Below are 22,981 nucleotides of genomic sequence, written 5' to 3'. Positions count from 1 at the left end.
AGAAAAAACATCAAATAAAAGGAAGGAATAATCTCTAAATCCCAGCTTGCCTGGAAAACAAGCTCAGGAATTTCTAACACTGAAAACTTTTGGAACAGTCATCAAGTTGGTGGAAGTTCATGGAACAATGGTTTAAAATCTGCCTCCTCTGCTCTGAGTTTAAAGGGAAGGGGGAATTGAACAGGTCTAGTTACTCCTATCCAAAAATTATCTGTGTTTTGTGGGAGTAACAACCCAAAGAAACTCCAGTCTTACTTGTATTTGATATCTGAAACTCTGAGCAGAGTTGGGAAGTTTCAGTGGAACAAAAGAGCCACAATTCCTGCAATAAAAAAATTTGACTCAACAAAAGCCAGAAATTTTATTTACAAATCCATGGAAGAGGAGGAGGATGATACCATGAACACACTCCAGCTGAAAGCAAGGATTTATTGGAAAAGGCAGGAAATCAAACTGAGAGTCTCTGGTTATGGTCAGGCAATTATCCAGGAGTCAGAGAGACCAGTGGGAACCTTGGACTGGGATAAGGCCTTCCAATGGCTTCACTTCCTACTGGCTCTCTCCTTCTTGCCAACAACCTGGAAAAGGAAAAACAGCAGGAATAAAGTTACAAACATAGGCAGGCCATCCTTGGTTCAGGCAAACTGAAGTGCAGCTCCCAGGGAGCAAGTCCATGCTGTGCCTCGGGGAGCTCCGGGAATCTGGGATTGCCTGTGGGATTAAAGGGCTGGAAAAGCACACCCACCTGCCAGGTTTAGTGCTGAGACAGAGCAAGGCCTGGGCTCAGGGGCAGCAGTTAGAGCTGGGACTGCAGGAGAACACCCCAAACCCGGGTTAAATATCTGGCATGACACACAGCACGCTCCAGGAGAAACTCAGGTGGGAGAAGCCCCTGGATCATCCATGTTCTTCGCCCTTGGCAGCTTTGCCAGGGCCTCCCTCAGAATTCTGACCTCACCGTGCAGCTCCTACAAAATAGGAGAACTTACGGAAATCATCCAGCAATCCATCGACTTACACTTATTAAGAACCAAAGCTGCAGCAAAATGTGCTCAAACTCTACTGCAAACCAGCAGGTCTGAAGAGACGCAGAAATTTCTTCCAGAGGGGGCATGTTGGTGTTACTGCTTTAATCTCCTGACACTAGAGCATATTTGTACAAAAAATTCATTGAAGCAACTAAATTTAAATGAGATTCTTTTACAGTAAAGCTGGCCAAAAAGGAGTCTCAAAATTAACATATAAGCCACCGAGTTATTTTTTAAAAAAAGGGTGTCTTTGGTGTGTATAATTTTCCAGCGCCTCATGTGTTCAGTCCTTGCCATTTATGTTTACAAAGTTGATGCTTAAGACCTTGTAGAAAGCTCAAAAAAATATCCAGGACAATCCAGGTGTTTTCACAAGTACCCTCACTATGGAGCAGTGCCAGCCCCAAGTGTTTGCTCCCTCAGCCCAGCCCGGAGCAGGGTCGAGCTGCTGCCCAGGACGGTTGCCAAGGGACCCACTTGTTTGAAACTGTAAATGCAAGGGGCCTGCACTGGAGTGCCAATAAATTTGACATAAGCGACTCTCATCTTTAACGGTGACTGATATTCTCAGGGAATCCACATCACCTTAGATGGGGCATTCCGCCATGGATTTCATCCCTCTGCATCTGAAACAAAGCTAGGACAAAAGTCAAAGGGCTGCAGGATAACTGGACAGCTCCAGACACCTGGTGGCAATCTAGGAATACCCTCTACAGCCCTACTACACCCCACATCACAAATTTCAAGTCCCCAGGACTTGTACTATTACCCATACACCCAGACTGAGCAGCAAGGCAGAGCAGCTCCGGGCCAAACACACACCAACACCCGTGAGACAGGACAGGACAAACAAGGGGACACAACAGGGACACAAATCCTCTGGCAAGAAGAATGACCCTGAAGGAGCAGTGAACTAAGAACGAGATGACCGAGGTAAGACTGAAGGCGAGCTGACCAGGCTCAGAGAACCCTGCAGGAAGAAGATGCCAACGGGATGACTTATCCCAGAAGACACAGAGACAGATGCCCAAGAATCCTACGGTCAGAATCCTCTACCTATCTTGGCATTCTTACAAGACCTAATCCACCGGACCGGATAAGGGCGGTGCACAGCTGGTGATACAGCTCAGAACAAGACTTGAAGAGGCATCAGCCTGCATGCTTGCGAAGAGAGACGGATTCCAACGCGTGTGTCCGAGAACACGAAACAAAGACGCCTGGCCGAGGAAGGCAGAGACCAGATATGCTAAGACGGATGCCAGGATTTTTAATAGGCCCCTCGAAGGGCTAAGGGACAAGACATGAAGCACAAGACACCCAAAAGACACAGAGTGCACAACAGACAAGTGACACAACACACACCAGGACTGCTCTGCCCTGCACACCTCAGCACTTTGATCCAAAATGAGACTTTCTCTTCATGTAGCCTAAGGGGTCACATCTGGGACATCCCTGTCTCTAAACCTGACTCAAAAAATCCCTCCCACTGACCCCTGCCCTGGCACCCCGCTTTCATCCCCTCTGTGGGGCTCCAAGCCCTCCACTTCTCTCTCAGATGTCCAGGGAGGCAAATCCACGCCAGGTGCCAAAGAAGGCTGCCTCTCCCTCAGGGAAATTCCTGCTGTTGCCGGGCGGTTGTCTCCTAAGTCAGCTACAATCAAGAAAACCAAATATCAAAGCATAATCTTAGCAGCACGTCAGCCAAAAACCAGCAATTCTGCTACTCACCATCTCCTAAGAAGGCCCGGGTCCTCGGGCAGCACGCCTCAGCTGCGTCCAGAGGCTGACACTCACAGTGCCAAAGCCTTAGAGGCATTACTGGCACTGAGCCCACCCACCACAGCCTCCATTAGGGGTGTGAGCATCCCCGGTTGGGGCAGGACAGGAACGCACGGTGGACATCCCCAGTGAACCTCAACCCTGTGGACTCTGCCCCACCATGGGAACTTCCTGTCTGGCCCTAGCTTAGGGGTACTGCCTGCACCTCTCAGGACTTCTGGCATTGCCTTGCCATTAGGATTGCTGCCTGCACCTCTCTCAGGGAAACAGTGTTGGCAGCAGTGCTGTGAGGGCTGGTATACCTGTACTCTGACTTGTATCCTAGGCTGTACCCCTGATTTTCACTGTGTGTTCTCTAGTTCTTGACTCCTTTACCTCTCAAGCCCTGCCTCAGCCTCTGTATGTGTCACTATAAGCTCCCCCCTTCTGAACCCTACTTCTTTAGAGCCCTACACCTTCAAGGCGGGGACGCTCTACACCGTTAGTGTCCCAAGAGCTGTCCTGCAAGCAGGGCAGGTACATCCACAGTTGTTCCCTGCCTACCCTAAAAAACGTGGCCCTGAGACAGGGCAGAGGCTGACAGAGCCAAACTCTTTGCACAGGCAAAGGCACGAAGCCTTACCAACCGCCGCCCCGAGAGGGAAATCAGGAGCACTTCCACCGGCTGCAGAGAGACGGGGAATCCCAGGGTGGGTGGGGCGGGAAAACCCCCGTTATCCCCAGCCCTGCTGGATCCTGCTCCCCACTATCGCTTCCTGCCTGGCCGTGTCTGCACATGTCAGAGCGTCTGGTACGTTCCCGCACTAGGGCTGCTGCCTGCACCTGCTCTCAGGGAAAGCGTGCTGGTAGCAGCGCTGTGAGGGCCAGTATACCTGTACTCTGACTTGTATCCTAGCCTGTACCCCTGATTTTCACTGTGTGCTCTCTAGCCCTCGAGTCCTTTACCTCTCAAGCCCTCCTTCAGCCTCTGTGTGTCACTGTAAACCCCCCCCTGCTGAACCCTACTACCGTACACCTCGCAATCAGCATTGCCCTATAACAGGATGCTCCTGGGAAAGGGATCCCAGGGTGTGCTGGGCCAGGAATCCCCCGCTGCACCCTAACCCTTTGGACTCTAAAAGGAGACCAACAATGTCAAACTCCCTAGAACATGGAGATGGGTCAGAACTGCCCTGCCAAGGCTCTGGTGCTGCTGAGGAGAAACCCTCACCCTTTAATCCTGAGGGGACCATCCCACTAGGGCCCTCTCCTGTAAGGTAACTTTAAATCACCACCCAAGACTGAAAAGGTTTTCTCCCTTCTCCCGACCGCCAGCCCCAACACTTAGCTTTTGGAACACCAGCAGGCGAAATGCATCCTCGACAGAAACGAACATCTCAGCACCGTGGACGTCCAGAGGTTCTCTGCGTCCACCTCAGGGCCGCTGTACCCAAACTTTGGCTCCACACCTCCTCACACTACCTAGGATCACAAAACAGAAAATGCGACTATCCCCCTCCAGAAGAGTAATCCCCGGGGCTCCTCAGCACCGCTGTCGTGGCTCCCCCTCAGATCTTCATCCCGCTCCAGAGGCTGCCGGGAGCGTACCCAGCAAAAGGAAAAGGTACGTGCTGAGCACGGCGCACACCTGTGGGTCACTCTGCCTAAAGGCCGACTCACCAGCTCCCTCTGTTCCTTGGCACGCCTAGGACAGCAGCAGCACCCGCAAAGCAAAAAATCACGCCGAGTTGCTGTGAAACAGCACCTCCCAGCTCTGACTGAAGCACGCCACAAATATACCTTAATGCTGCACCCATCTGGCCTCTGGCATCCGGGGCCAGTACATCTGGTAGGGGGACACCCGAAAATCAAAAAAAAAAAAAAGAACAGTGAATGCTTAGAGTTGCACCAGCAAATAAGACTTGAGCAATAGTAACTACTACTGCCTACCCATCACTGCTCACCTTGCCCGCTGATATCCGGCCGTACCTCCTAAAAAAAACGACAAAGAACAGCGCTGTAACATAGCCACCATTTACACCTCCACTGCAAACACAAACAGTGACTGACCTTCTCGGGGGAGCCCCCTCACCCAGGATGGGGCATTCCGCCATGGATTTCATCCCTCTGCATCTGAAACAAAGCTGGGACAGAAGTCAAAGGGCTGCAGGATAACTGGACAGCTCCAGACACCTGGTGGCAATCTAGGAATACCCTCTACAGCCCTACTACACCCTACATCACAAATTTCAAGTCCCCAGGACTTGTACTATTACCCATACACCCAGACTGAGCAGCAAGGCAGAGCAGCTCCGGGCCAAACACACACCAACACCCGTGAGACAGGACAGGACAAACAAGGGGACACAACAGGGACACAAATCCTCTGGCAAGAAGAATGACCCTGAAGGAGCAGCGAACTAAGAACGAGATGACCGAGGTAAGACTGAAGGCGAGCTGACCAGGCTCAGAGAACCCTGCAGGAAGAAGATGCCAACGGGATGACTTATCCCAGAAGACACAGAGACAGATGCCCAAGAATCCTACGGTCAGAATCCTCTACCTATCTTGGCATTCTTACAAGACCTAATCCACCGGAACGGATAAGGGCGGTGCACAGCTGGTGATACAGCTCAGAACAAGACTTGAAGAGGCATCAGCCTGCATGCTTGCGAAGAGAGACGGATTCTACTATGTGTCGAAGCATAAGGTTTAATGGCATCAGCACCTCACCAAGGAATAGGATCTGTTAAGAACAATGCCTAGCATTTCCAAGAGGTTGTTCAAAGGCCTAAGTCAAAAGACACACCATACGAGACACCCAAAAGACACAGAGTGCACAACAGACAAGTGACACAATACACACCAAGACTGCTCTGCCCTGCACACCTCAGCACTTTGATCCAAAATGAGACTTTCTCTTCACGTAGCCTAAGGGGTCACATCTGGGACATCCCTGTCTCTAAACCTGTCTCAAAACCCCTCCCAGTGACTCCTGCCCTGGCACCCTGCTTTCATTCCCTCTGTGTCTCTGAGCTTTCCAATTATCTCTGGGATGTTCAGAGATGAGAATCCATACCGTGTGCTAAAGAAGGCTGCCTCTGCCTCTGGGAATTCTTTGCTGTCACCCAGCTGCTGTCTATCTAGTCAGGTACCATACAGAAAACCAAACATCAATGCATGATCTCAGCAGATCTATGTGCCGGTCAGTGGGAGGGTCTCAGTATACTACCTGTGGACCACCTAATTCACACAAACAGTAATGGATGCTTAGATTTACACCAGAAACACCACTACCCTGACCACACAAATACAGGAGTTTTAGAAAAGAAAAAACAAACAAAAATCCACCAAACAAAAGCCAACTATTATTTCTCCTAATCCAGCTACCAAATACAATAAAAATAACTCCTATGTCTAGTCTCCTGAAAAAACCTCCAAAGTAAATACCCAGGACCCCCCCACCCTAAAACTAAAAGATCCATTCAACTATAAACAGTATCTCCCAAATTATCCATAACTATAGAACACATACTATAGCCAAACAAGCTAAATACACAAATCCCTATAACACAAAAAAACAATAATCTGATTTTAAATATTATTGTACTCCAAGAAATGAACTACTGCCCCTTACCTCAAACCCACCAAAAAAACACTACACACCATGATAAAAGCCACCCCTAAATAAATAAAACCGCCCCCATACCTCACACTACAACCAATTACACCACTGTAAACCTCAGGAAACAAATCCTTGGAAATCATAATACCCCACCAAAATAAAAACCTCCAACAACACAACTCAGTTCAAAAACAACCTAACCCACATGTAAACTAAGAAGCCTAATGTAAAGTAAATAGATCACATTCCTCATCATACACTATTGCCAAGCAAAATAAAGCTACACAATAAGTTATTAAAGGCCGCTTTAAAACCATTAAACAGAAAAAAATTTGGAAAAAAAAAAAAAAGCTGCCTCTAACAATACACCTAAACTTCAACCAGCCAGGGTGGCCCTACCCAATCTGAATCCCTGCACACAATGATCAAAACCCCAATAGCACATATCAGAAGCTTATCAAAAAAGCTACTTAATTGTATGTTGTTGGGGGTTAGGTTTGTTCCTTCTTTCTCTAAAGAATTTTTTCCCCACAAGTTACCAAGGAGATCAAGTGTTGGATACTTGAGAGTACTTAACTGAAACAAAGAGGTGGACAAAAGGTGGAAGGGGGAGATAACGCAGGTAAAAGACAAAGCTTGAGGCAGCGGCGTGCTTTTCTGCTTCCGGCATTCGGGGAGACGCGTGTCTGCCGCTCCTGGAGGAGCTCAGCTGCCGAAAAGCACGCGGAGGGGAGAACGGCTGTTGCTGGCTGGAGGAGTTTCACTGTGGCCAAAGGGATCCAGTCCTGGGAAATCTACTATCACCGGTTCGGCCTGAATCCGGAGTTTTCCCAGCCACCCGCGGGGAGCTGGTCCAGGCCCTGCCTCTCCTTCGGCTTTCTTCGGCGCTGCTCCTCTTGCTGCAGTGTGACCCTGCACCCCCTGCCCTGCCGGGACATCCTGCCCCTGCCTGCCGGGACACCCTGCCATCCCAGCTACCTGCCGGGACTTTTCCACAGTTCCATCTTGGTGCTCTGAGGATCCTGCAGGGACACCGAAACCAAACTGCCCTGGGTCTTGTGAAACAAAGCCCTCAAGGTTCTTGGTACTGTTGTCGTTTGTCATTAATGCTGTAGTTGTTTGGTGGGGGGGGGAGTTTTTTTTTGTGTTTGTTTGCTTTGTATTACATACTAGTAAAGAACTGCTATTCCTATTTCCCAAATCTTTGCCAAAGAGCCTCTGATTGTAATTTTACCTAGCAGATACCTGTCTTCCTAAACCAAGACATATGTCAAATACAAACCCACCCATAAAGTTATCTTCACTCAAAAACCAAATTACATGTAATAAATAATGCCAAAAAAATCAAACAAAAGACTATATATCATCAAAGAAAGCAACAGTGAAAAAAAACACGTATAAGTACCCCTATTTATAAAATCCCAGGTGGAGAGAAATCCCTCTTACTTTAAACACAAACAAAAACAGAAGAGGAGTTTCATTATTCATTTTGAACTCTTTTTGCCTTCGTAAGCCCTTTTTCTTCTGGGAGCACTTAAAAGAGATTAGCAAAACAAAGCTGAAAAAGAGAAAAATCCCCCCTACAACTCCACACTGGCTTACCTGCTGCTGCTGTCTGCCACAAAGAAACACTCCACATCCATGTGGAGGCACTATAAGAGGCTTTCCCACCACTGCAGCAACCCCACATAGACACTCAACATGAGTTCCTCAACCTCTACAGCTCAATGGAAAAGTGAACCGAGGCTCCTCTGTTAAACCGCCCCTGGCAGGAACCGCCCCATCATCATTGTAACATCTCACACCTGCAGCTGGTCTGCTCCCTCATTATCCTGACAGGTCACACCTGTGGCTGCTCTGTTCTCCCCTCACCGTTTACAGCTCATACCTGGGGCTAGTCTGTCCCCTCAATCATTCTGTGACAGCTCTCACCTTGCGGCTGCTGCCACTCCGAGTGTGAGGGCAGGGGCAGAGCGGACTTGCTGCTTATTCCCCAGAGAGTTCAATGTCTGCACCTGACACGCTGGGGCAGCAGGCTTTCCTTGCTATGGGTAAGGGTCCCTCTTCTGCAGGTGCCCAAGGCTGAAACTGGGATTCCACCTCCAAAAGTCCATATGCCTGAGATCCACAATTCCTTAGGAAATCCCCCAGAAGTCATTACCCTCCATTTAGAATTTTGCCTTGGAATCATTGTTAACTTGTCTTTCTGTGGAAGTGTTTCAAACATTCATTGAGAGTTCAGAAGCCTGGTTGGCTTTTTTATGACTTAGCTGACAATCCCAGGCTAAATCCAAACACCCAGAATTACGAGGAACTACGGAGACCATTTATAAATACTCCCCTTCCTTGCAACTTTATCCCTTATCGCAGATCCCTGGGGCAGATTTACTTTCTTCCCAACAGCACCATTCTGGCAGAGATCCTACTTCTCAGACACAAACCGAACGCAAACCTGCCACGGGGGGGATGGGGCGGGCCGGGGCTGGGCTGGTGTCAGAGCCGGGGCGGAGCCTGGGCTTGCAGCGGGGGAGCGGGGCTGGGGCCGGGGGTGAACGGGGCCGGGGGGGATCAGGGCCGGGGGATCTGGCAGAACCCCGGGCCCTCAGAGCAGGGCCGGGGCCGGGGCCGGGGTGGGGGGGCCAGGGAGGATCGAGGGAGAGGGCGGAGCCACGGGCCCTCAGAGCGGGGCCGGGGCAGAGTCTGGGGCAGAGCACAGGGCGGGGCCAAGGCGGGGCCGGTGCAGGGACGAGGGAGTAGGACCGGGGGCGATTGAGGCCGGGGCCGGTACGGGGGTAGAGCCCAGGCCGGTGCCAAGGGTTATCGGGGGATCGGGGCCGGGGGGCTGGTGCCGGTTCTGAGGGCGGGGCGGAGCCCCCGGGCCCTCAGCGCAGGCTGGGCAGGGCCGGGGCCGGGTGGGTTCCCAGGGCCCGCTGTCCAATCAGCGCTTCCGATGCCTCAGAGAGCCCACGAATCGCGAGCCGGGTGGGGGTCAAAAGGGCCCCGGAAGGGGCTGTGGGGATCTGTGGTTCGGTGTGGAATGCTGAGGTCTGTCTGTGTGGGTATGGAGTTTCTCCAGGCTGTTTTAGTGCGGTGAGAATTTGTTCATTTGTTTCTGTATAAGCTGTGCTGTGTGGGATTGTGTTTATTATGTAGTGGGTGATGGTAGGTAGGGCTGAGGGGCTGTTGTTCTGTGTGTTTGTCAGAGTTTCTCTCTGAATTCCAAGATATTCTGTTATGTGTGGTTAGGAGGCAGACGTTGTTTTAATTTAGCTTGTTTTTGGCCTTTTTTGGTGCTAAATCAGGGATTTTTTTGTGCATTCTGTCTCAGTGTTTTCTCTTGCTTGAGCTTTCCTATGGTTGAGGTAGAGGGAATGTGGGGAGTTTTGTGCTGTGCTATAGAATTTTCTTGGTAAGTTCTCCTATAAATCAAAGCTATGCTAAGCCTTGATGTGTTTGCAGGTGTTGGGGGGGGGGAGGACGTGTACTCTTGGGGTGTGTTGTTTAGGGAAGGTACCAAAGTTTTCCTGTCTTTTTTTTCCCCCTTTAATCTCCCGTGACATGTGGGCCTGGCTGGTGTCTGGTAGTGAAGGTTTTAATTAGCCTTTCACTAGGAAGAACATGGTAGGAAGAAACAACCTTGTGAGGTTTGCTTTCTTGGCTGGTTTATGGAGTGACTTCAATTATAGAATTTCTGTGGAAAGTGCTATCATGTTTCAAAGGGCTACTTATTGGAAGCAGAGACAGCTTTTGAGTAGTGTGAGTTATTTCTGCTAGTTTAAGTTTTTTGTTCCATAATATTTAGGTTGCCTCAGCCCTGGGCAGGGCAGTGGTGCCTGAGGGGCAGGGAAGCAGGGGCAGAAGAGTTGGAAAAGGTGTGTGAGACCTCCCTTAGGTGTCCCCAGTCTGGGAAGGGGCTGAATGATAAATGGCACTCAGGGCAGCTGGGGTTTGTTTGGGTTGCTTTGTTTGCTTTTGGTTTGGGGGTATGTTTTGGGGACTTTTATCGTGGGGGTAGAGAGTGTTTAACTTGTTTTGTCTGGAGGAGCTTTTTTCCTTGTCTTAGCTTTGTCATGAAGCATGAAGGTTTTGTACTGGAAACTTTGTGTACTAGGTCCAGTGTTCGGGGCTTTTGTCTGGCTTGGGAATACTTCCTGTTGTAAATGGCTATTTGAGTTCTCAGGAGATATGCTTAAAGGCATGCAAGAGTTTCCTTGTCTATGGAATTTTCTTATGGTTATTCTTTCTGTTTGGTTTTATTTACAGAGCAAGATTCATTTTTGTGTTTATGCTCTGTAGCTCAGCATGTACAGAAGGTGTATTGACCCTTCAAACCAAGCACTGCAAGTGCACGGTGGTTAATTGGATTAATTGTTGTCTGAGGAATAATGGATGAAGTCTATTCCAGTTTCTTTTGCCACCCTGTGGGAATGTGGTGTTCCTGTGTGCATGGGGTTTTAGGCGCGCTTGGGGAGAGGTAGAATCAGCACTTGGATTACTCCGGTTACTTGATGGGAAATGTGTGTTTGGAGCAGCCCCGTGAATAAACTGGTCTGGATACATGATGGGAAATGTTTTGTCCTTCAGTATACCCAGGAGCTCAGTGGATCCTCCCACACCGAGCAGTGCCAGTGCCCGGCAGTGAACTGGAGCAGTTGTTGCCTGAATGGGTTGAACCTGTTGGTGCTCTTGGTACACCGTGAGGATTTGATGTTCCTGTGCACCTGGGGGGGACCTTGGCCGTGCTTGGGGAGATGTAAAATAAGCGCTGGGGCTGCTCTGGACCCGTGATGGGAAATGTGTGTTTGGGGCAGCCCCCCGTGGATAAAGTGCTGTTGTGTTGCAGATCTGCAGCAGTGCTGGGTTTGGCAGCGGGACTGAAGGGTTTGTGAGAGCAGAGCGGGGAATGGACCCATCAGCTCCAGCAGGGGGAGGAGTGTCTGCTTCTGCTTTTAACCTGTGCGAAGCTGAAAGCCTGTGGCTGTAAAATTAGCAGCAATACTGGTGCCTTCTTTTATCGCCCAAGGTCACTGGCCAGCATGGAACAAGAAGCAACCCAGGACTTGTTGGTGCCCTGGCAGAGAGAGAAGCAGCAAATGGTGCTGAGAGAATTTCTGGGAGTGCATGTGGGGTCCTGGTTTTCTTGATAGCTTGAGAAAGGATCTGAATGGAAAAATATCTATCTTCTTATGGGAGAATCTGATGTGGAACATTGGACCAGGATGACTTGCTGTGACTTCTTGAAAGCTGGAAAGAAGGCGATGTTAATCTTTTTGGCTAGAGGCAAAGTGTCTGCAAAGCCTTGGAAGAAGCCTATGCCAGGTAAGTGAGGACACCAACAGGAAAACACCTGGAGGCTGTGCTGTGATTTCACGGAGGGTTATGGATTCCTGTCTCAAATGTCCATGTGTCAGTAGGGCTGGATCCAAGTGCCCCGGTGGAGAGGCAGGGTTGTCCTGCGTTCCAGCTTTTTAGTGGCTGGAGTTTTGCCCAAGGAAGAGCAGCATCCTGATTTTGCTGCCATGTTGAGCCAGCACAGAGCTGTTGGGTGCCTCCGTCCAGGAGCAGCAGGAGCCTGGATTTCTGTCCCTGGGATTGCCTTGCTGTCCAAGACGGGGGCTGAAGGTGAGGGGCAAGGCAGGCCTGGGAGCTCTGGGAGTCAGGAGTGCCAGGCCTTTCATCTCCTGGTGCTGCTCAGGTGTTCACCAGAGGGTTTTTTGACGGCCTTTGGCTTTCTGGATGGAAGCAAAAGGGTCCTTTCCCCTCCCTGCCTTCTGTCATTCCCAGGTCAGCCCCTGCTCTTTGCTGGCAGGCTAAATAGCCTCAGGAGTGGGCCGAGGAAGTGCTGCCTGATCTGTGAGGTTCCACAGGAGATGGGAGCAGGCTTTGCGCAGAGGTTCAAGCAGCTTGGGACTTCCTGAAGGCCTGAGGCCTGAAGCAGAGTCTTGAGGCAAAGCTGACCTCTGGGTGAGCCTTCAACTCAGATGTTGTGTTTGTATCCTGTCGGTAGTGCGGTAGCCAGGATCGTTAGTGTTCTGGGCTAGGTCCGTGCTCATTAGTGAAACATGGCTTGACCTTTCTGTGTTCAGAGGCCGGACAGGGCCCTGAGATGAGTCCTGTGGCCTTGTTGGGAGGAGCGGGGCCAAAGGCAGCTCCTGCATTGCTCCTGAAGCCCTGGCCCGGCTTTGGTGCGACGCCGGAGGAGGCTGAGCCCAGCTGTTCCCACCGTGGGAGTTGTGTGCGCCTGTTTATTGCAGCATTTGCCCGACCTGGGCCCTGTCCCGGCACAGCCGGAGCCTCTTGGCCTGCGGGCGGACGCACCCGCGGGAATTGCCAGTTCTGGGGGGGCTCTCCAGGGCTGGGTTGTGACAGGGGATTCCCAGCTGCTGGGGGTAAGGCTCAGGGTCCCTGGTGCTGGATCTCAGTCCCTGTAGGTCACCTTGGGTAGCAGTGCTGGGGAGCATTGCTGAGCTTCTCCTTGGGAGGTTCTTGGCTGCTCTGAGCTGTCTCCAAAGACCCTGAGCTCCTGAGGTTGGTGTCTGTGTCTTTGGTGCTGACCCTGCCCCCTGGCCAAGCTACTTTGGAGGGTTTGAAGGGTCTAGGGCTGAGTGCCCTTTGGGCAGTTTGCTGCCAGCCTGGTGTGCTCCTGGAAGTGCCGCTGACCTGCCAGGACTGAGGAGCTGCTGGCTGGGTGCTGGTTCTGTTCTGCAGTGGGAGCAGGTAGCCCCTTGGAGGGCTTATAGAGAAACCTGGAGATGGGCTGGGGGAGCCTGAACTGGGTTCTTCTCCCTTGCTGACCCTTGATAATAGGGCATTAGGGAGTTGCACGATTCTAACTCATGCTTGCTTGGGCAAATGAACAGAGCTCGGGAAGGTCCTTGAATGTGTGGGGTTTTTGTTGTAGTCCTGGTTTAGAAGCACCTTCTGTTGTAAAGGAAACAAATGGTGCTTGCTGCCACTGGGAGACCTTAGTTCCTTTCCTTCAAAATGTTTGTAGTGCTCTGTAGCTGATGTGCTGCTATAAACGTGTGTAAGGTTCTTGTCTTTGTAATGTATTTCATCATATTCCACGTTGGATTGAATCTCCACATTCTAAGAGAGACTCCAATCTTCCCTGGCAAATACCTGTCTATCAAAACCAAGACAGTCTCCTAGCCCGGAAGCAAGAAACTGCTTTAGGTGGATCTCAGTGCTCTCGGAGGTTCTTTCTGTAGCTTTGCTTGGACCAGGAGCCCCGCGCGGTTTTTGGGCTCTCCACAAGCAGGGAAGCTACCGCAGCATGGCAACTGCATCTCCTCGTCCAGGAAGCAAGAATTCGCTTTTTCGGCAGATCCTGTGCTCTCTGAGGCTGTTTCTTGTAGCTTTGCTTGGAACAGCAGCCCCGTGTGCTTTCTGGGCTCTGCGCAACCAGAGAAGCTACTGCAGCATTGCAAGAGGGTCTCCTAGCCTGGGAAGTGAGAAATTGCTTTAGGGGAAAAAAATCGAATATCTCAGGTAGAATTGGTTAATCAGTGTTTATTATCTTGGTGCCAAAAAATTCATAATCAAAAGAGCAATTCTTATTTTATGAGCAATATGTTTCTAATACTAATAAGACTTGGCACATTAGATTTTTTTTGAAAGATATAACGATATTTTGTATTGAAAAATTGCAGACTGTTTATAGGCCTGTTATTTAGCTCCTCAAAGTCATGCTAGTGAATATGGTTTTTTTAAGAACTATTAATCTCTCCCAAACTATTTCAGAATTTATTTCAGGGAAGTAGTTGATGATTTTTTTTTTTTGCTTCATCTTTGTTACAAGTATTTTGAGTTTAGGTTTTTGATAAAATCACGGTATGGATTATACAGATACAAGAGTGAGCAAGAAATTGAAAATACAAAGTAGTGTGGTTTGTTTTTTAATTTCTTGTCCTGTTCTACTTCCTCATGTATTTCACAGCACAAAGAGGAATAGAGCAGAGTGAGAACTTTGCCAGAAGGTATGCTTTTTTTCCAGGGAGATTGGAATGGTTCATCTTCTATTTAGTGACAGATAAAAAATTACTTTAGCTACTTTGCAGATTGTTCTTCTTCTCAAAGTAAATGCTATACCATTTCAGACTATAATTAAAAAGGATGTAAAATAATTTCATAAAACCCCATTTTTAATTGTAAAACTTTTTAAATTTTGGCTGTCTGGAAGTATTTTTTTAGAACATGCAACAATTTTAGTCTTATTTTAAAGAGATATGTAAGACACCTTGTATTTATATACTGATATACATATAAGAATATTACATAGTTGAATTCTAGATATTTTTACTCCTGATAATTGCATATACTACTCCAGCTGGAAACATGCAGTAGGTATTGTATCATTGGGTTTTATTGGTCCAACTGTATTTTAGAGCTTTTTCACTTTAGAGTAGGAAACAGGACTAGAAAAAGATTACTTGTCATTGAAGGAGAACATCATCTATTCTAAATCCTGAATGTACAGAAGCTGCAACTCTAAATGGCACGTGTTTTTAGTGCAACAATAAAACAAAGAATTGTATGTGAAGCATGAGTCTGATGTTCTTGTGAATCCCTTGAGATGAGAATACCTATGCACAGACAGATAAATTTAGATGGAATACACACCGAATTCCATGAATTCTGTTAATTGTGATAGAATTTATTCTATTTGAAACCACTTACTGGAATCAAACTGCAAATCTGATTTATTACACTAAGATTCAAGACGTGAGAATTCCTTGCATAATTGAGTGAAAAATGTGACGGGTGGGGTGGAAAACTAAATCCAGCTCTTGCAACTTCTGTTGGACTAAATCTGCAGAGGAATAGTTGTAAACTTCCATTCATTATTCCTTTCTTGCTTGTCCACTTCATTGCAGAAACTCTCAGCTTGTAACAAAGGATTTATGTAACCATTGAAGCTGAAATGTGCTGATATTTGTTTGGTTCCAATTAGATAAATGGTGTCCTTAAAATTAAGTGCCTGGGTAAGGTGTGGCTGTTGAAGTTGTATCACTGTGCAAAGAGCTAAATAACCGTGCTTCTCCATGAGGGAAAATGGTAAAGCAGCATACTTTCTGCCCTCTGTACAGAAAATAAAGAACGAAAATCTATCTGGTTGTTCTTCGGCTTGAGATCTCAATTTTGGCGTGGTGTTCTTCCAAGCTGTGCTGGGTCAAAGCTCACATTCAGGTCTGAAGTGCTGAGTAATAGATCTGCCCATGTGAAAAACTTTGGTATGTGTCCCATCTATCCTAACTTGGTTTTTATCTAAGTTATTAATTTTACCTTAATAGGTTTTTTTCCCCTAGAGTTTCTTCTTTTCAGTAGAAAACATTGACTAGTGTGTGCAAATACAGGTCAAATCTGTAGAAGTGTATCTAATTCTTCTTTTTTGTAGTCAATACAATGGCCGACTTAGCATGTTAACAGTGTGTCATCTGGCCTGAAGATGGTTATTGAGCAAAAGATAAACATTTAAAGTTGTTTGTGCTAAATTTTACTTGCTGTATTCCTAGCAGACAACTGAACCCTGATATAGGAGAGTAAGTTCCATCCTAATGACTTTGAGTAAATTTGTGATGATTAATTGATGCATTTCTTTGTCAGTGTTTTCCAGTCCCAAGTGAGGATATGCTTGAAGTAGTGTTAAATTGTATTGCTATAGCGGCTGAGGAAAGCAATTTGCAAAGAACAATAAATGCCAAAGATAGAAAAGAAGTGCTCTGGCTATCAGCAAAACAAACCAATAACCTAACAAAGTGTTCATTTAACACCTTTCCAGACGGCAAGAATTTTCCACAAAAGCACATTGTTTGCCATCACTATTGCAAACATAGGCATTTTCTCCTCTAGTGAAGGCAGGCATCAAATTATTCCTATACTGATATGAAGATCTAAACCTTGTTCCTACATACTCCTAGCAAGAATATTTCTCCGTGCATGTAGGTAGATTGAAATCAAAACGTGATAGAAAAGGAATTGTATATCATGATTTGTCACAAAATTGAAAATGAATTGTTGAAAGGAACTTGATCCTCTAGTGCATTGTGCAATCACTCTGCAAAGTAGTTGATTTAATATGCTAATTTTCTACTTTTCCATCTTCGTATTGGATCCTCTGCATGAAAGTGAACCCCAAATTTTTGTACAACAGGGATTCTGTTTCCATGCTTCTAAAATGAAATAAAAAAGTTTTTGAAGCGACTGCAACATTTGATGAAGCATGATGTAACTCGATTATAGTAGCAAGTGAATTTGAACAACTTTTTATGTGGAACGGCACAGGTATATCTAAATATTTAGGTACTGGATTTCAGCGGTATTTGAGGAGGTTTTAAATTTTATTTCAATCTATTTCTTAAAAAAGATAAAAATCTAAAAGCTAGAAGAAAATACCCAAGGAAAGTCATTATTCAGTGACAATTCTATAATTTTGTCTTTGTAGCTACCGAATTCTTTCCTTTTTAATGTGTCTTTTAAAGAACAAAATATTCCTTGAAGTTTGAAATTCAGTACGAACTGTACTGAATTTTTCGGTCAAGTCTTTGCTTTGACAGTTGTCCCACACAAGTTGTGATCATCATTCCATGATGTGATGCTGTGTTGTGCATTTGATGTTGTCTGTTGGGTAATAATTGACTTTTTTTTCCCCCCTATCATAGTAGTAACCTTTTTTGGTATTCAATGGCAAAAATGGCCCCTGGAAGCTTTCTGGTGCACATGCAAGAGCAAAGTCTCAGGGAAAGCATTGCTCAGAGCATTGCATTCTGTGATTTGCAGTCTCAGAACGTGCACTGACTTGAACATACCTCTGCATCACATGGGGAAGTGCCATAACTCTGGAGGGAAGAAATGGAAGCTTAATGTCAAATGAAAAAAATGTGTTAAAGCTTTTAAGAGCAAAGTTAAAGACAAAGATGAAGGAAGGAATGTGTTCAGAATAAATGAATTCATTTTTAATTATAGCACTTTGCTTTATATCAGCTGAGATTATAAGGTGAAGTAATGATAGAAAGAAAGAGTGCCTTCATAGCCTTCAATGGATGCCTGTAATGCAAAGAATTCTGCTCTTACATCCATTCCACTTTTAGACATTTTGCCCCTTATGCTGATTTCTTTCATTCTGATCAGCCAAATACAGACATCTGTCCCTCAGTACCTCTAGCCAGGGAGCTGATCTTAACTGCACTCTCTGTTTCCATTGAGTTCAGCATGTTCTGATTTTTCTCCCGTTTTCCTGCTGTCATTCTCCCTCTTTCTGTTTTGATAATAAAGCCAGTTTAAGGCAGCCTCTGTCAGCGGTATCCAATTGTGATACCCAGGAAAATTCAGTTCTTTTCTAGTCTAGGCAGTGAAAATGCAGTTCTGCTCTCTGCATCCTTGTTAAATTAACCTTTGCTGTGAGGATTCTGACTAATCAATAACAGTGAAGTTACGGGCAGTGCAAAAGAATCAGAAAACTATTTTCTGAATTTTGGTAGGAGAGAAATTTCCACCCCCCCTTGGAATCTAACCATTCAAAACATCCCCCAGATTTTAGGACAGAAGGAATTTTCTTCTAATGAGGGGGAAAAAATTGAAGATTTGGGGAGGAAAAGCCATGAATATAATGAGAAGGAAAAAAAAAGTGGAGAGATTTTAGGTCCCAACAAACCATGAACATGTTGCAGTCACTGTGGCAGTGCAGGAGTTCTGCTAATTTCTAATAGTGAAGAAGTTAGCCAACAGAGATTGCATCTGGTTAGAGATTTCAAGACTAAACAAGTGCCAGGTGTCATGGGCCCTTACTGTCAAATCCATTTTAGCCTTCAAACTCAAGAGCTTAGTCATGGTGTGTATTTTCTTTGATCCAGATACTGTCAAAAAATGAGAAAATACAATTTTGTTGCTAGTGTTTAGTGTTTTTCAGCAAATGTTTTCTATGTAAATGTGCACGTTTATTACCTGAATGTATTTTAATTTGATTCATTATTTATAAATTAGCTCACGTATCATTGGCCTGCAGAAATTGTTGTAGATCTGTATCAAGACGTTAGTAGAGGTGAGCTAGTGGCAAAGTGTTCTGGGTGACACATCCATACCTTTGAATGGAGGAAAAACCAAAGGAGGCATTTTATTCTCCCATCCAGTATTTTGTGCTTTCAGTTGTAACTTGTGCAAGACAAGGCTCTGCAGTCCAGCAGCTGCACTAATCAGATTCAGCTGAAAATTAATTAGTGTCCTAGGAATACTGTCTCTTTTATTCTAGAAATTGGAAAAGAGAGTGAAGTTCTTGAGAGAAGGTGTTTCTGGAAATGACAGTGGAAGTCTGTATAAATACATCTAATATTCTAGGTTTTGTACTTGCACCTCTTTCTATATGTTTCTAACAGTTAATCAGGACAGACATAATCTGGAAGATAAATAGGAAAGTGAATTCCTGTCTTTTTGCACCTATCCTGGTGTAAGACAGTTGTGTGACAATGGGGTTATTTCTTACAGGAGGCCTAGGCCTACAGCCTACCTATTGTGTCTAGCAATGTTAGCAATGCTCTGTTATGTTTATATTATGTCTAGGAATTAGTTAACTTTCTAAAAGGCAATGCTACTGAACTTTGAACTGGACTTGAGGGCTTTTCTGTCAACCAATAGAGTCTCTTCTTTGCTTAAGGCACTTAAGGCATATTTTGACTTTGTCTACAGCTAAAGCCAATCAAGAGCCTGAGTTTAAGAGCAGGGAAGGGCTGTGCACTTTCCTTAGGATTTAGCTGCTTTCTCTTGTCTCTTTCTCAATTTGTCCTAAGCTGGGGCAGCCAAAACTTTTGGCAAGGGGAAGATGCAGTAAAAGGCTTTAGGCTGTGCCTTTATGTTGTATCTGTGTACAGGAAGATGGAAAAGGTAATGGTTAGAGTGAATTAGCTGCTGTTTTGAGCTACTGTAGCTGGGCTTTCAGAAGCCTGCTTCTGGTTAAATGTTTGCAAGGCTAGTCCTGGAGATTCTTTCTGGATGAAGGCTGCTGTGGACTCTTCATTTGGGAGTAAGTCAAATCTTTGAAACCAAAACTAAAAACTCCTATAAAACAGGTATTTCTATTGACAGGCAAGTTTTTAATCCTTGTTTCTTTTTGTTGTTATTGCTGTTTGTTTGGTTTTCTTTAGTCGGTTCTTCAAATCTTGGAATTCTCAGGTGCATAAACTCAGGATTATTGTTTTAAGATCTGTCCCCATTTAGAAGCAGTGCCTTTTTTAGGTGTGGTCAACTTGTGCATCTTGCTTGGTCTAGTTTTCAACGGGTAATAATTTACTCTTTCTCCATTTTTCTTTCCTACTTACCCAGGCACTGCATGATGCTTCAAATGAGTTTGGTATTTCTACTGGTGGCTTCTTTAGAATTGACTGTGAGTTTTTTGTCTGAGGTTTTTAGAATGACCCTAGGAGCTCTAACAGCAGCTTCCTTCCTTGCAAAGAAGACTCATTTCACAGCAGTAATCTCTGAATATCTTGTTGGGGAGACCTTACTTTCCTTGGTACTAGGTAAGGGGTAGGAAAAACTCTTCTCCTCTGCAGCAATCCACAGTTTTTGATGACTTCCAACTGACTCAATTAGCTCAGAACTGGAATTTCTTCCAAAAGTGAATTGAACAACAGGGCTGTTAATTTATGGTACTGCCGCTCTGCCTAATAGTGACTTGCCTAAAAAAGTCTCCCATAGTAGTTTAATCCTGTTTAGTGAAAAACAGACAGTTTTTTGCCGTGTTCTTATTACCTTCTTTGGGTGGTTTGGAGTCTTAGAAGCTTATCGAGCATCTCCCTTAAATTTTCCCTCTTAAATCTAATAAAAAAACCCAAAACCCAAACAATTGCTCTCCAGCTGTTGACTTGACACTGCAGGAATGTTTTGGGATTGGATCACAGTGGAGACTTCAGGACATACATTATGAAATCAAACACTGCATTTTTCTGTGTAGGTTCTTTTCTCCTTTATATCGCAACCAGAGAAGCTCCTGCAGCAGCGCAAGTGCATCTCCTAGCCCGGGAAGCGAGAAATCTCTTTTTCGTCAGATCTAGTGCTCTTGCCGGCTCTTTCTTGTGGCTTGGCGCGGCAGCCGCGTGTACTGTCTGTGCTCTGCAGAAGCAGAGAAGCTATCACAGCAGCACAAGTGTGTCTCCTAGCCCGGGAAATGAGAAATCACTTTGGAAGAAAGCAATCCTCTGCTTCCGTGTTTCTGGGTGCTGACTGGTGGGGCGAGCCGTGTGATGTCGCATGAGGGCGTGCGGTGTTCGCTGGCGGGAAGGGCGTCATGGAGAGGGGCGCTCCTCTACTCCTCTAGTGCGGTGCTTCCCTCATGAAGGAGAAAGGGCCGTGGGTGTCCTCACAGGCGACTCGAACTGAACGTGCCCGTCAGGTTCTGGGCGTGCAGGTTGCGTTTGTTGCAGAAACCCCCACAGTCTGAGCTTTTGAACTCTAGGAAAAATGGGTGGGTTTAATAGGCTTATGAGTATTAACTTCTTTGTCCAGGGGTTGCCTAAAGCTGGTTCCTGTGCTGTTGAAGTCTCAGTTAAATGGTCAAATCACTGTGCAAAGATTTTGAAAACAATATGAAGAGTATCAGGAAGAGTGAGGTAATGGTCCAAAAATGGAGAAAGTATGTCTGAGAGCATATCTGTGACAGTGACCAGGTTGAAGTTTGGGTTTGTTCTTATTTTTAGTTTTGGCTTAAAAAATTAAGGGGAACTGAATGCATTGTGTACTTGCTTTTACTATGTATTGATAGAAGATGGAAATACAGGTTAAAAATGGAACTGTACTTTAGGAAGGCTGAAAACTTTGACCTAAATTGGACTCTAAATTTGAGATAAATTTGTAATGAAGTTGAATAACGTAATATTTATAGTAGAGATGCAGTAAATGGTTTCCAGGTAAATGTGGATATTATTTAGGGAAATGGTAAAATATTTATATGCAAGTTGTTTGGATTGAAATTGGAAATAAATGGTTTATGAAGTAGATCAGATCTTTGGAGGAAATGTAGATGATTCTCTTAGCTAAATCAGAGAGGGTTGGCAGCAGAATGAAATGGATGGGATTTTGGTTGAATTTTTATCACTGGTAGCAATGGTAGCCTGTGTCGTGGTACTGCTAATAGGGGTAATCATATTCCTGGGTTCTGCATCTGTTTCCCAGGAGACAGCAGTGGTGGGAATGTTTGGGTGCCAGGCTGTTGCTGTGGTCATAATGGGCTGCTGTCCATGGAGTGTTGGGGGCGCCAGGCGGTTGCTGTGGCCCCAGTGGGCTCCTGGTGTGTTTGGGGTCAGTGTGCAGTGCTGGGCACGGCCCTGGACAGAGCAGCCTCGTGCCTGAGGGCAGGGGGAGGCCTCAGGAGGCTCTGGAGGATCAGCTGCGCCAGGGAAGCCCTTCTGCCACCAGGAAAGCCCTTCTGTCACCAGGCCTGTGATGGTGGGTGAGTTACTCGTACCCTGTGACCCAACCAGAATGCAAAACTTTTAACTTGCAGTCAGGCCTTAAAACAAGGTTTTTTTTCTTTCTAGATGTTGCTGAAACATTGTACAAATGCAGTAAGCCATGTCTGTGTTAGAATATCCTCCTTTCCTCATTGTTTGACCCACGTTATTTTTAGTGCAATAGCATTGTATCTGTCAAAAAGAGTGTTCTAGAAATAAGTTGCTGTCATGGTGCAATGCAGTTTCTAAATGACATAGCAGGTATTTGAGACATGTTCTGGTACTAATGACAGCTTTTTTCCTGAAATGATTTCTTTAGGGTTCTTGTAGGTAGAAATAAGTATTCTTTCAGCTTTAATGAAATGTTCTCGGAAGATGGTGTTGGGCCTAGACAGGCTTGACTTGTGTCATGAGGTCATTCAGGGCTCGGATGCACTGCAAGTGATTGCATTTGTCATTTTCCTCTTAATTTCTGAGCCACAGAACAGACTCATTTAAAGAGTTTTAAGCAACAATTGTTTAAGAGACTTACAGATTTATTTTGCATTATGGCTGTGATTGTGTGCAATGATCTGGTTCTGTTCCTTAACCCCCAGGGGAAATGTGAATCATTCTGGGCTGAATCCATAATTTGTAATTAACTTTCAGTTGTGAGAAAGATAACATTTACGCTAGAGATGCAGTAAATGGTTTTCCAGGTAGTTGTGGACCTTACAATGAAAGTGCAAGTTACTTATCTGCAAGATATTTGGATTCCAGATAGGAGCAAGTCTTAGTAACGTGCAGTAGAAAGGTCATGGTAATGGATATTTATTTTCTAGCCCAAAGCTCGCATCATCTCTTGTGAGCCTGGCAGCCAGACTGTGTTGTGTAGGTTATCAGGCTTCTGAAGTGATATCCCATTTGATAACTGCAGGGAGGAACTCTGATTTATTATCAGTGTAGTTTCTCAGTGTCTTCATTACAAGAATCTGTGTCTCTGGTTCTGTTTTTGCAGTTGTTCTGATCATAGCAAGAAACTAGTCATAAGTTGTGCCTCCTTTAGCTCTGAGCTGTCACAAATCTTAATTCTAGCCATGTGGAATTGTTGTGGCAATTGTCTCTAGTTACTATTGTTCAGCTAAAGTTAC

At 45.8% G+C, this 22,981-nt stretch overlaps 1 long non-coding RNA gene across 3 annotated transcripts in view; it reads left to right on the top strand.

Moving 5' to 3' along the window:
* Window positions 1-9,286: 9,286 nt before the first annotated feature.
* Window positions 9,287-22,981, top strand: part of LOC136305205 (uncharacterized) — a 32,454-nt gene continuing 18,759 nt past the window's right edge. The window contains exon 1 of one of the 3 annotated variants that reach the window (XR_010725141.1): window positions 9,287-9,501. This is a non-coding gene — a long non-coding RNA (uncharacterized lncRNA). The remainder of the gene's footprint in view (window positions 9,502-22,981) is intronic. The other 2 variants (XR_010725142.1, XR_010725140.1) reach the window with 2 other exon arrangements.

Source organism: Chamaea fasciata, unplaced genomic scaffold (assembly GCF_029207755.1).
Source record: "Chamaea fasciata isolate MVZ Bird 193981 ecotype frontalis unplaced genomic scaffold, bChaFas1.0.hap1 SCAF_311, whole genome shotgun sequence".
Classification (NCBI taxonomy): domain Eukaryota; kingdom Metazoa; phylum Chordata; class Aves; order Passeriformes; family Sylviidae; genus Chamaea; species Chamaea fasciata.
This window is presented reverse-complemented; position numbering and strand designations above follow the sequence as displayed.